Here is a 12,758-nt window from a genome sequence, read left to right as displayed (position 1 = left end):
CAGGGCAGTTCTCCCTGGTGTTATGGCCAATATTGGTCCCTGAACCAACATCAAAAACAAATGGTCTGATCATTATCACATTGCTGTTTGTAGGACTTTGCTGTGAGCAAATTGGCTGCCGTGTTTCCTAAATTACAACAATGACTACACTTCAAAAAGTACTTAATTGGTTGTAAAGCGCTTTGGGACATTCTGAGGTCGTGAAAGGTGCAATAAAAATGCAAATCTTCTTTTCTTTCTTTTACTGCATCCATTCTATTAGAAGAGAGGATAGCTGTGTGTTGTTACTTTAATTTACTCCTCAAATCAATAGGGTTCACAACATTGAATGTCAGATGTCACAGAAATTAAACATACACTTAATAGCAGTAGTTACCTGCCCACATGCATAACACTACGCTTTTATAAATTAAACATAATTTGCCAATCACAGTCCCAGTCCCCCAACACATCAAGACCTGCTTGCAGTTGTTGAGCATCCTCTACATATCTTGGTGTCGTCCGCAAACTTGCAGGTCGTTCCCCAACACCTCCATCTAATATAATACAGGATTTTTATAACATGAAGCAGAATGGAGCTCTATGTCCATCACAAAAATACATAATTCTTTTGCTGCCTGTAATTTTATTTACTCCTCCAATTTCTTTCTTTCATTATCCTTTCTCTCCTGAAGGCAACAATTATGCTGGGGTGAAGATCTGGAGCCAGCAATTGACCAGTACCTTTTTTTTTTTATTCGTTCATAGGATGTGGGCATCGCTGGCGAGGCCAGCATTCATTGCCCATCCCTAATTGCCCATGAGAAGGTTGTGGTGAGCCACCTTCTTGAATCGCTGCAGTCCGTGTGGTGAAGGTTCTCGCACAGATAGGGAGTTCCAGGATTTTGACCCAGCAACGATGAAGGAACGGCGATATATTTCCATGTCGGGATGGTGTGTGACTTGGAGGGGAACCTTTCCTTCTTCATGGATGAGCCTGGACAGTGAGTCTTGGTGAGATGACCATGACATGGTTATCAGCTAGCCTAACCCTAACCACCTCCCCCCATTAACCCAATATGGACCGGGGATCGATCCTGAGCTGTGACCTTTCTAATCTGTGTGACTCAGTATCACACCATATAGTATAGTTTCAGATTGCACCATCGAATTATTAACCACTAAGCTGACTCCTCCCATTATGATCAGCAACGTACTTTTATGATTTTTGCCCTGAGGATTGTTTTAAAATTGTAAATATAACAAATCTAGGAGCTAAAATGACATGCAGATCTCCTTAAATGAATTTTTTGTTTGCATTTAGAAGAAAACACAATGGGCTCGATTTTAAATGGGCGGCAGGATGGCAGCGGTGGTGGGGTGGGCAGTCAATGGGCACGTGGCAAACCTGGATAATAAAAACTTACCTATCCCCACACAATCGAGACTTAATCAGTGGCCATTAACATGGCTGTCTGAAAGCTGCGCAGTGGGCAGACTGCACACCCACATGACAGGCTGTCAGCTGGAGCATCTGTATTTAAAGGGCCATTGCTCCAATGGCTTTTGTTGGAGCAAAGACCAAAAAGATCCAATGGAGCAGCACAGGGGCAAGGCTGCTCTAAGGTTTAATGATGCCTCACTTCAGGTGCTACTAGTTTTACCCGGCTGACAGGAGGAAGCGCCCTGCCTCTGCCAACAAGAAGGCCTGGCTCGAGGCGGCAGAGGAGGTCACCAGCAGCAGCAACATCTCCTGCACCTGGGTCCAGTGCAGGAAGCGTTTCAATGACCTAACTAGGTCAGCAAATGTGAGTACACTTACTGATTCTCCTGCATTCTGTGGTGCACATCAACCCCTTCCCCCCACCCCCTTATATCATTCTGCACTGCCAAGACTACTCCATCACATCACTCCTCACACCCACTTAAGGTTCATCCTCAACTTACCCTTCACTTCCTCACCTCCCCATTTGTGACCCCACCACTACCACTCACCCCAATCCTCATCCAATGTGATGTTTCTGTCTCATACTCACCCTCTGATGCATCTCTTTCATGGTCAGCCTCACCCAAAGCAATGCATTCATCGGTTGGCCACTTCACCCTCACTCACTCACACGTCTGTACTTTCTCCCCTTCTAGAAGAGAGCACAAAATGCACGTGAGAGGACGAGGACTGGAGGGGGGTCACAGCAACTAGTGGTCCTCACAGAGGTGGAGAGGAGGCCCTGGAGAACAGCCGCATCCTCGAGTGCCTGTCCTTTGGGGACGCTGAGACTGGCACCTCACAAATGTCTGGCGACACAACTTTAACATTCATCACACACAACATGAATTGACGTTAACAATGCTTGGCGTGTTGAACACCTCAGTATGCTCAGCGCAACATAACACATCTGTGATGATGCTTAATGTTGCCTTCTGTTCTCTTACGGGCCCTTCAGCGACTGCAGTGACGGCAGAGGGCGATTCCTCAGAGGAGCTCCTGGCATCTAAGGGTGCACCATCACATCTCAGTGAGTCATCCACCAGCACAGATACTCACACCTTGGTGGGTCCTAGTAGTCAGTTAGTTGGGTTGGCACCCGGTGAGTCACCACAGAGAAGTGAGCACAAGCAGACACTGGTGGCAGGGGCAGCTGTGGAGAGTCCGTGTCAATGGGAGCTCTCCAGGCTCTGCTCAGCTGGATGCAGATGCTGAACCGGGGGCCATCTCTTAAAAGGAGAATGACCGAGGGACAGCAATGCATTTGCGAGGTACTGGAACAGGTGCCACGCACACTCTCCCCAATAGCGCAGGGGATGGAGGAGTCCAACTCCTGCTTGAGTGGAATGGTGGCACAGGTACGTGAGGGAATCTCTGAGATAGTGTCACAGGGACTTGTGGGAATCACTGAAATAGTGTCACAGGGAAGTGAGCAACTGTCTAAGATAGTGTCGCACTAATTGCTGAAATGTCTGAGATAGTGTCGCAGGTAAAGTGTGGGAATGTCTGAGCTACAAAAAGAGAGTATGAAGAGCTACAAAAAGAGAGTATGAAAAGAAACTTGCAAGGGATATCAAAACCAATAAAAAGAACTTTTATAGTTATATTAGGAAAAAGAGGGTGGTCAGGAGCAGTGTTGGCCCCTTAAAAACTGAAAGTGGGGATATTGTCATTGACAATGGGGAAATGGCGGACATGTTCAATAATTACTTTGCGTCAGTATTTACAGTAGATAAAGAGGATAGCATGCCGGAAATCCCAAGAAAAGTAATATTGAATCGGGGACAGGGACTCGATAAAATTAACATAAGTAAAGCAACAGTAATGAAGAAAATAATAGCACTAATGACTGACAAATCCCCAGGACCAGATGGTTTCCATCCCAGGGTTTTAAAGGAAGTAGGTGAGCAGATTGCAGATGCCCTAACTATAATCTTTTAAAGTTCTCTAGATTCAGGAACTGTCCCTCTAGATTGGAAAATTGCACATGTTACTCCGCTTTTTAAGAAAGGAGAGAGAGGGAAACCGAGGAATTATAGACCAGAAAGCCTAACATCTGTTGTGGGGAAATTGCTGGATAGGGTGACTGAATACCTCCAGAATGTTCAGTTAATCAGGGAGAGCCAGCATGGATTTGTGAAAGGTAGGTCGTGCCTGACAAACCTGATTGAATTTTTTGAAGAGGTGACTAAAGTAGTGGACAGGGGAATGTCAATGGATGCTATTTATATGGACTTCCTGAAGGCATTTGATAAGGTCCCACATAAGAGACTGTTAGCTAAGTTAGAAGCCCAGGGAATCGAGGGAAAAGTACGGACTTGGTTAGGAAATTGGCTGAGCGAAAGGCGACAGAGAGTAGGGATAATGGGTAAGTATTCACATTGGCAGGATGTGACTAGTGGAGTCCCGCAGGGATCTGTCTTGGGGCCTCAATTATTCACAATATTTATTAACGACTTAGATGAAGGCATAGAAAGTCTCATATCTAAGTTTGCTGATGACACAAAGATTGGTGGCATTGTAAGCAGTGTCATAGAGTCATAGAGTCATAGAGTTATACAGCACGGATAGAGGCCCTTCGGCCCATCGTGTCCGCGCCGGCCATCAGCCCTGTCTACTCTAATCCCATATTCCAGCATTTGGTCCGTAGCCTTGTATGCTATGGCATTTCAAGTGCTCATCCAAATGCTTCTTGAATGTTGTGAGGGTTCCTGCCTCCACAACCCTTTCAGACAGTGAGTTCCAGACTCCAACCACCCTCTGGGTGAAAAAGTTCTTTCTCAAATCCCCTCTAAACCTCCCGCCTTTTACCTTGAATCTATGTCCCCTTGTTATAGAACCCTCAACGAAGGGAAAAAGCTCCTTAGTATCCATCCTATCTGTGCCCCTCATAATTTTGTACACCTCAATCATGTCCCCCCTCAGCCTCCTCTGCTCCAAGGAAAACAAACCCAATCTTCCCAGTCTCTCTTCATAGCTGAAGCGCTCCAGCCCTGGTAACATCCTGGTGAATCTCCTCTGCACCCTCTCCAAAGCGATCACATCCTTCCTGTAGTGTGGCGACCAGAACTGCACACAGTACTCCAGCTGTGGCCTAACCAGTGTTTTATACAGCTCCATCATAACCTCCTTGCTCTTATATTCTATGCCTCGGCTAATAAAGGCAAGTATCCCATATGCCTTCTTTACCACCTTATCTACCTGTTCCGCCGCCTTCAGGGATCTGTGAACTTGCACACCAAGATCCCTCTGACCCTCTGTCTTGCCTAGGGTCCTCCCATTCATTGTGTATTCCCTTGCCTTGTTAGTCCCTCCAAAGTGCATCACCTCGCACTTTTCCGGGTTAAATTCCATTTGCCACTGTTCCGCCCATCTGACCAACCCATCTATATCGTCCTGCAGACTGAGGCTATCCTCCTCGCTATTTACCACCCTACCAATCTTTGTATCATCAGCGAACTTACTGATCATACCTTTTACATTCATATCCAAGTCATTAATGTAGACCACAAACAGCAAGGGACCCAGCACCGATCCCTGTGGTACCCCACTGGCCACAGGCTTCCAGTCACAAAAACAACCTTCGGCCATCACCCTCTGCCTTCTGCCACTAAGCCAGTTTTGTATCCAAAGTGCCAAGGCACCCTGGATTCCATGGGCTCGTACCTTCTTGACCAGTCTCCTGTGGGGGACTTTATCGAAGGCCTTACTGAAATCCATGTATACCACATCCACTGCGTTACCCTCATCCACACGCCTAGTCACCCCCTCAAAAAATTCAATCAAATTAGTCAGACATGATCTTCCCTTGACAAAGCCATGTTGACTATCCCTGATTAATCCTTGCTTCTCCAAGTGGAGACTAATTTTGTCCTTCAGAATTTTTTCCAATAATTTTCCTACCACTGATGTTCGGCTCACTGGCCTGTAGTTCCCCGGTTTTTCCCTACTCCCCTTCTTGAATAATGGTATTACATTAGCGGTTCTCCAGTCCTCTGGCACATCCCCTGTGGCCAGAGAGGTTCTGAATATATGTGTCAGAGCCCCCGCAATCTCCTCCTTTGCCTCACACAGTAGCCTGGGATACATTTCGTCCGGGCCTGGGGATTTATCCATTTTTAGGCCTGCTAAAACCGCCAATACCTCCTCCCGCTCGATGTTAATATGTTCGAGTATATCACAGTCCCCCTGCCGTATTTCTATGTCTACATCGTCCTTCTCCATAGTGAAAACAGATGCAAAAAATTCATTTAGAACCCCTCCTACATCTGCCGGCTCCACACACAGATTGCCATTTTTGTCCCTAATGGGCCCTATTTTTTCCCTAGTCATCCTCTTACCCTTAATATACTTATAAAACATCTTAGGATTTTCCTTTATTTTGCTCGCCAGTGTTATTTCATGGCCCCTCCTTGATCTCCTAATTTCTTTTTTAAGTATCCCCCTGCACTTTTTGTACTCCTCTAGGGCTTCCTCCGTCTTTAGCCTTTTGTATCTGCCAAGTGTAGATGAAAACATAAAATTACAAAGGGATATTGATAGATTAGGTGAATGGGCAAAATTGTGGCAAATGGCATTCAATGTAGACAAATGTGAGGTCATCCACTTTGGATCAAAAAGGATAGAACAGGGTACTTTCTAAATGGTAAAAAGTTAAAAACAGTGGATGTCCAAAGGGACTTAGGGGTTCAGGTACATAGATCATTGACGTGTCATGAACAGGTGCAGAAAATAATCAAGAAGGCTAATGGAATGCTGGCCTTTATATCTAGAGGACTAGAGTACAAGGGGGCAGAAGTTATGCTGCAGCAATACAAAACCCTGGTTAGACCGCACCTGGAGTACTGTGAGCAGTACTGGGCACCGCACCTTCGGAAGGACATATTGGCCTTGGAGGAAGTGCAGTGTAGGTTTACTAGAATGATACCCGGACTTCAAGGGTTAAGTTACGAGGAGAGATTACACAAATTGGTGTTGTATTCTCTAGAGTTTCGAAGGTTAAGGGGTGATCTGATCGAAGTTTATAAGATATTAAGGGGAACGGATAGGGTGGATAGAGAGAAACTATTTCCGCTGGTTGGGGATTCTAGGAGTAGGGGGCACAGTCTAAAAATTAGAGCCAGACCTTTCAGGAGCGAGATTAGAAAACGTTTCTACACACAAAGGGTGGTAGAAGTTTGGAACTCTCTTCCGCAAACGGCAATTGATACTAGCTCAATTGCTAAATTTAAATGTGAGATAGATAGCTTTTTGGCAACCATAGGTATTAAGGGATATGGGCCAAAGGCAGGTATATGGAGCTAGATCACAGATCAGCCATGATCTTATCAAATGGCGGAGCAGGCACGAGGGGCTGAATGGCCTACTCCTGTTCCTATGTTCCTATAGTGTCGCAGGTAAGTGTGGGAATGTCTGCAATGGAGAGAAGGCTAACCATCATTGAGCTTCAAGCATGGCTCACAAATGAGTCCTTTCAGGCCCGGACAATGGCCGTTCGGACTCACGGTGAACAACATTCTGCCGCCTTAAACAGGCAGACAGAAACTTTAGAAGTGTTCTTACAAGGCATCACACATATCCTCCAAACTGTTTTCCAGAAGGGTGGTGGGAGTGATGTGGGCCTGGCCCAGGAGAGGGATGATGGCGAAAGGGGACATGGAAGTGGGGATGCCACTCAAAGTCTAGGAGTCCTCCAAAAGCAGTTACAAATGTCTGGGCAGCCAGAAGCAATAATCTAGCCACTAACCTGTAAATCCTGCATGGTCCCTTTGAGTAGCACTAGTAGGGGGTCCTTCAGGCACTCTAAGACACGTTCAGATGGTCAGGGTTAAGACTGTGCGTTGAGTTGAGCGTTAAGACCCAAAATGGTGTCTATCACTTTAAATCAGCGTTGCACACTGATTGAAGCCATTTTCTCCCTATTTTACATGATTCCAGCGTGCGTTATCTACACCTGCGCTAACTCCTATACCAAGATGGCATCTGGCGCACTTCACGCTGGAAACGTGCGTGCGCATCCAAGATACCATCTTGGATGTCAGAGAGGCCGTGTCCCGCCAAAACAACGGGCACTACATGGCCCAATTTCGCGCCCTACATTCTCGTCTCCACTCACTGGGGCTGTCTGGAGTGGGTCTTCGAACTCTTTACTTTCAGACTCAGAGGCAGGAATGCTACTACAAAGCCAAAGGCTCACTCCCACTATATAAATAGATCTCTGCAAAGAGCAACATGATCTTTTGAGGTTCTGGCCATTGCCAGTTTTCCACCAAACGTGAGATTTGTAAAGACATTCCAACCTATGACAAAACAGCCACACAGTTACTCGAAAGTGAAAAACAATACAAATCTCTTTAACACATTTATACATCACATACAATTCAACAGCTTCAATTCTGGCAATTATTTTCTTACAGTAAGATTAAATTGCGGATTTTGGCAAATTACGATTATACATTAAAATGATTCATCAGGCAAAGGTATATATGAAATACCAGCTATCTGACAGTGAAAACTAGTCTTCAGTGCCATAACCTTCACTATTTGTTTCAATAAAATACAAAAGTGAAATTTTAATCCAAATAAATAATTCCTAATTATTATGAAATAATTTCCCATGCAAATTTTTGAATAATTTATTTAAAAGCACTCGGCAACCGTAAGGAGCTCTGTGCATTTATACAAATTTACATTTACACAGAAACATCCACACACATATACACAGCAAATAACTTAAACCAGATTTAATAGTAAACGTAAATACTATATAAATAGATACATTATAAAATGGCTAGACGATGCAAAGCAGTAATTGAGTCAAGATAAAATTATAAGCCACTTGGGCTTCAGTCTCAGGTTGTAATATCATCAGTAAGCCTCAATTCAATTAGTGTCTCCTACCTCAATGATAACCCTCCATTATCCTATTGGGAGAGAGAGAGTGAGAGACAGACAGAGAGAAAGAATAATAGAGCTATTTCCATATCAATAACATATTTAAAGATGTGATGATTCTGTGCCCTTTCTGTCAATTTTCCCATCATTGGAACAGGAATAGGCCATCCAGCCCCCTTGAGTCTGTTCCGCCATTCTACTAGATTATGGCTCATCTGTACCTCAACTCCATTTACCCGCTTTTGCTCCATATCCCTTGATACCATTACCTAACAAAAATCTATCAATCTCCAAATTGAAAATTTTAATTGACCCAGCATCTACAGACTTTAATCCCTACTTTCTGTCTCCTGCCTCTCAACCAATTACCAACCCATGTCATAAGGTTACCTCCAATTCTGTGTACTTTCATTGTTGCTAATAATCTCTTAAGCGGTACCATCTGGAACATCAAAGGCACTCCCTTATCCACCTGGTTAGTGACCTCTTCAAAAAATTCAACTAGATTGGTCAGACATGTCCTACCTTTCACAAATGCATGCTGACTCTTGTTGATGAACTCATACTTGTCCAAGTTCTCAGTCACTCTGTACCTGATGATAGATTCCAGTAACTACCCCACAACTGATGTTAAACTGACAGGTCTGTAGTTTCTTGGTTTAGTCCTCCCTCCCTTATTAAATAATGAAGTGACATTGGCAATTTTCCAATCCAAAGGCACGATTCCCAAATCTAGAGAACTTTAGAAAATGAAGTTCCTCACCTATTTCTTTTAATACCCTGAGGTGGAAACCATCAGGTCTTGGAGATTTGTCTATCTTAAGTCCCATTATTTTCTCCATTACTTTTTTTTAAACTTATATTAAATTCAATAAGTTCCACCCCTTAACTTATCTTTAGATTTCCTTTTCCTCCAATGTGAAAATGGATGTAAAGTATTAATTTAACAAGTCTGCCATTTACTTATTGTCCATTATATTCTCACCTGCATCTGTCTTTAATGGGCCCACATTTCTCTTTACCACTCTTCTTCTCTTAATACGTTTATATAAACTTTAACTGTTAGCTTTAATATCCCTTGCAAGTTTTCAAATATTCCCTTTATGCACCTCTTATTACTTTCTTTGTATCCCTTTCTTGCTTTTTATAGCTCTCTCAGTCTGCTGGATTTCTACTTTTCCTGCATTTGTGTAAGCCTTTTCTTTTAATTTGATACTGTCTCTTATCTCATTTGTTGCCCATGGTTGCTTAACTACACAAGTGGAGCTTTTGCCTTTTAGGGGCATGTATTAGTTTTGTATTTTACAAAATATTTTTTGAATACTTCTCACTTTTCGTCTGTAGGTTTACCTGTTAACAGCTCAGCCCAGTTTATTGTGGTCAATTTGGTTCTCATCCCTTCAACATTTGCCTTACTTAAATTTAAGACCTTGCTTTGTGACTCTCTCTTCTCCCTCTCAAAGTTAATATCAAATTCAATCATATTATGGTCACTATTTGCAAGATGTTCCCTTTGCAACTATTTCTGGTTTGTTCCTCATCACTAAATCTAGTATGGCCTCTACCCTTGTCAGTTCTAAAACAAATAGCTTTAGAAAACTGTCCCGAATACATTCTAGAAATTAATACTTGAGCTGTTCTGATTCTCCCAGTCTATGTGAAAATTAAAATTTCCCATTATAACCACATTGTTTTTGCTACATGATCCCCTGAACTTATTTATACATTTCCCCTCCCCCACTTCATCACTCCTACCAGAGTGTTGAATCCTTTGCTGTTCCTTAATTCTACCCAGGGTGTATCCACTGCCTGATCACCCTTACTGAAATCCTTCCATTATATGGCTGAAATTGTGTCTTTTATCAATATCCTCCTTTTCCAATTTCCCTGCCCTACCTAAAGATTGTGTAACCTGGAATATTTAGCTCCCACTCATGCCCAGCTTGTAGCCAGATCTTTGTAAATTCCTATGTCTACATTTATGATGGAGATGACTTATGTATACTTGTCACTGTCCACCACCACCCCACCGCAGCCCCACCCCCCGCCAGCCAGTGGTGGCAGTGTAGTGCATCAGCCTTGTTTCTCCCAACTCCTATGCTAGTACTGCAGAAGAACCCGCCTGCTGACCTGTGTCAGTGCAAGACTATGCTTTCTTTTGACTCCCCCTATGCAACACCAGCAGGGAATAATTGGACCTGGGCACGCAGATATAATTCAGTCCCCATTTTGAAGCCTTGTATTCTGTTCTTATTTTTATATATTTCCTCTATGAATCCCTATGTCCACATTTATAATGGGAACTACTTTTGTAAACTTATCACATTATAATTACACCCTCCCCCCAGTGGTGGCATTGCAGTGCCTCTGCTTGCGAGAATGTGTAATTACAACACAACAACCTCACATAGTTAGTTTCCATTATAAAGGTAGACATAGGGATTTATAGAGGAAAACGTTGACAGGGAGTGCACGCAGACATAAGATTAATATATGACGAGGCGATCTCTCATGAAATTGCACACGGGGCGTCAAGACCAAGTATAGTTTTCAGCTCAAACAGGGTTACAGGAGTGGGGGAGGGGGGGTTCCAGAGTATCAGGTAGAGATGAGTGGAAAGCATAGAAGAGGATATGGGAAAAAGTCAGAGCAGGAAAGAAGAAATTTAGGGTGAAAATGTGGGAAAATGTGACGTCATCCACTTTGGGAGGAAAAATAAAAAAGCAAAATATTATTTGAATGGAGAAATACTACAAAATGCTGCGGTACAGAGGGATCTGGTGTCCTCGTACATGAAACACAAAAAGTCAACATACAGGTGCAGCAGGTAATCCGGAAGGCAAACGGAATATTGGCCTTTATTTCTAGGGGGATGGAGTATAAAAGCAGGGAAGTCATGTTACAACTGTTCAGGGTGCTGGTGAGACCACACCTGGAGTACTGCGTACAGTTCTGGTGCCCTTATTTAAGGAAGGACATACTTGCATTGGAGGCAGTTCAGAGAAGGTTCACTAGGTTGATTCTGGGTATGGAAGGGTTGTCTTATGAGGAAAGATTGAACAGGTTGGGTCTATACTCATTGGAGTTTAGAAGAATGAGAGGACATCTTATTGAAACATACAAGATTCTGAGGGGACTCGATAGGGTAGATGCTGAGAGGATGTCACTCCTCATGTGAATCTAAAACTAGGGGGCATAGTCTCAGAATAAGGAGTCGCCCGTTTAAGACGGAAATGAGGAGGAATTTCTTCTCCGAGCAGGTTGTGAATCTTTGGAATTCTTTACCCCAAAAAGCTGTGGAGGCTGAGTCATTGAATACATTCAAGGCTGAGTTAGACAAATTTTTGATCAGCAAGGGAATCAAAGCATATGGGGAAAGGGCAGGAAAGTGGAGTTGAGGTAAAAATCAGATCAGCCATGATCTCATTAAATGGCGGAGCAGGCTCGAGGGGCCAAATGGCTTACTCCTGCTCCTATCTCTTAAGTTCTTATGGTCTAAGAGAAAGATGAGGAAAAAAGCAGGGAGGAAAGCTGAAAATAATGACCCTGAATTTCCTCGATTGCACTTACGCAGAAATTTCGCCAAAATTTACATTAGTTTCTGTGCCGAACATGCCGACAATAACTTCACCGGAATTTCCTGCAGAGCTTGTTTCCCTACGCCAGGATGTAAAAACCATTTGCATCTGCTTCTGCTCACTTGTGCTGAATGAATCACCCTGCGCAGACCCCTCTAACTTACTATCTAGTCTACCCGGAGTGCCGACTTAGATGCTGGTAGTTGGAAAGGTAAGTTCAAATGACGGTGCATCTTTGGGAGCATGGTCCCATCCCCCTCTCCATCTGCTCGGCTGAAGGGCCTGAGTCATCGCCCTGCATGAGGACCGAGAAAAAGGAAAGAAGGACAAAGGTTAGGAAGTAATGGTAAACAGTAGCAGATGAGTGGCACTGCAGTGCAGCCTCAGGGTGCTATGCTGTGTGCGTGTGTGAGCTAGAGTGTTAGGTGGAAAGAGTAAAGAAAGGGAAAATGGCTAAGCACCCTGTTGTGGGTGACGTCCAGCCTTGCCACTTCCCATGCTGTACGTCTACCCTTTGCCAATGATGGCGATGGCGATGGTGGCGTCCTCCATTGGAGTGGGAGTTTGCAACGTGGCTGCAGCTACCCTGGTTCCTACAGTCTCCCTTCTGTTGTGTTGCAAGCTTGTCCTGTAAGAAGAGTGGGAATGGGTTAATGTGTGCCATCTGGAAGGGTTGTGAAGGTAGGTGAGGCAGCTTAGCATAGTGTGCGTGCTGCGAGGAAGGAACAGCAAGTGTGGGAAAGAGGGTGAAGTCGTTGGATGAAAGAAAGTGTATACAGTGCGAAGTATCAAAGAACTTAGAAAAATGTGAGAATGAATTC

The 12,758-nt window shown here is 43.9% G+C and overlaps 1 long non-coding RNA gene across 1 annotated transcript in view; it reads right to left on the bottom strand.

The window, feature by feature from the left end:
• Positions 1–456: 456 nt before the first annotated feature.
• LOC137333461 (uncharacterized) overlaps positions 457–12,758 on the bottom strand; it is a 29,601-nt gene continuing 17,299 nt past the window's right edge. Inside the window, exons 2-3 of the long non-coding RNA XR_010965896.1 lie at positions 2,016–2,117; positions 457–536 (exon numbers count right to left, since the gene is read on the bottom strand). This is a non-coding gene — a long non-coding RNA (uncharacterized lncRNA). The remainder of the gene's footprint in view (positions 537–2,015; positions 2,118–12,758) is intronic.

Source organism: Heptranchias perlo, chromosome 2 (assembly GCF_035084215.1).
Source record: "Heptranchias perlo isolate sHepPer1 chromosome 2, sHepPer1.hap1, whole genome shotgun sequence".
Lineage (NCBI taxonomy): Eukaryota > Metazoa > Chordata > Chondrichthyes > Hexanchiformes > Hexanchidae > Heptranchias > Heptranchias perlo.
The sequence above is the reverse complement of the archived record's forward strand: the minus strand, read 5'-3'. Positions and strand labels throughout refer to the sequence as shown.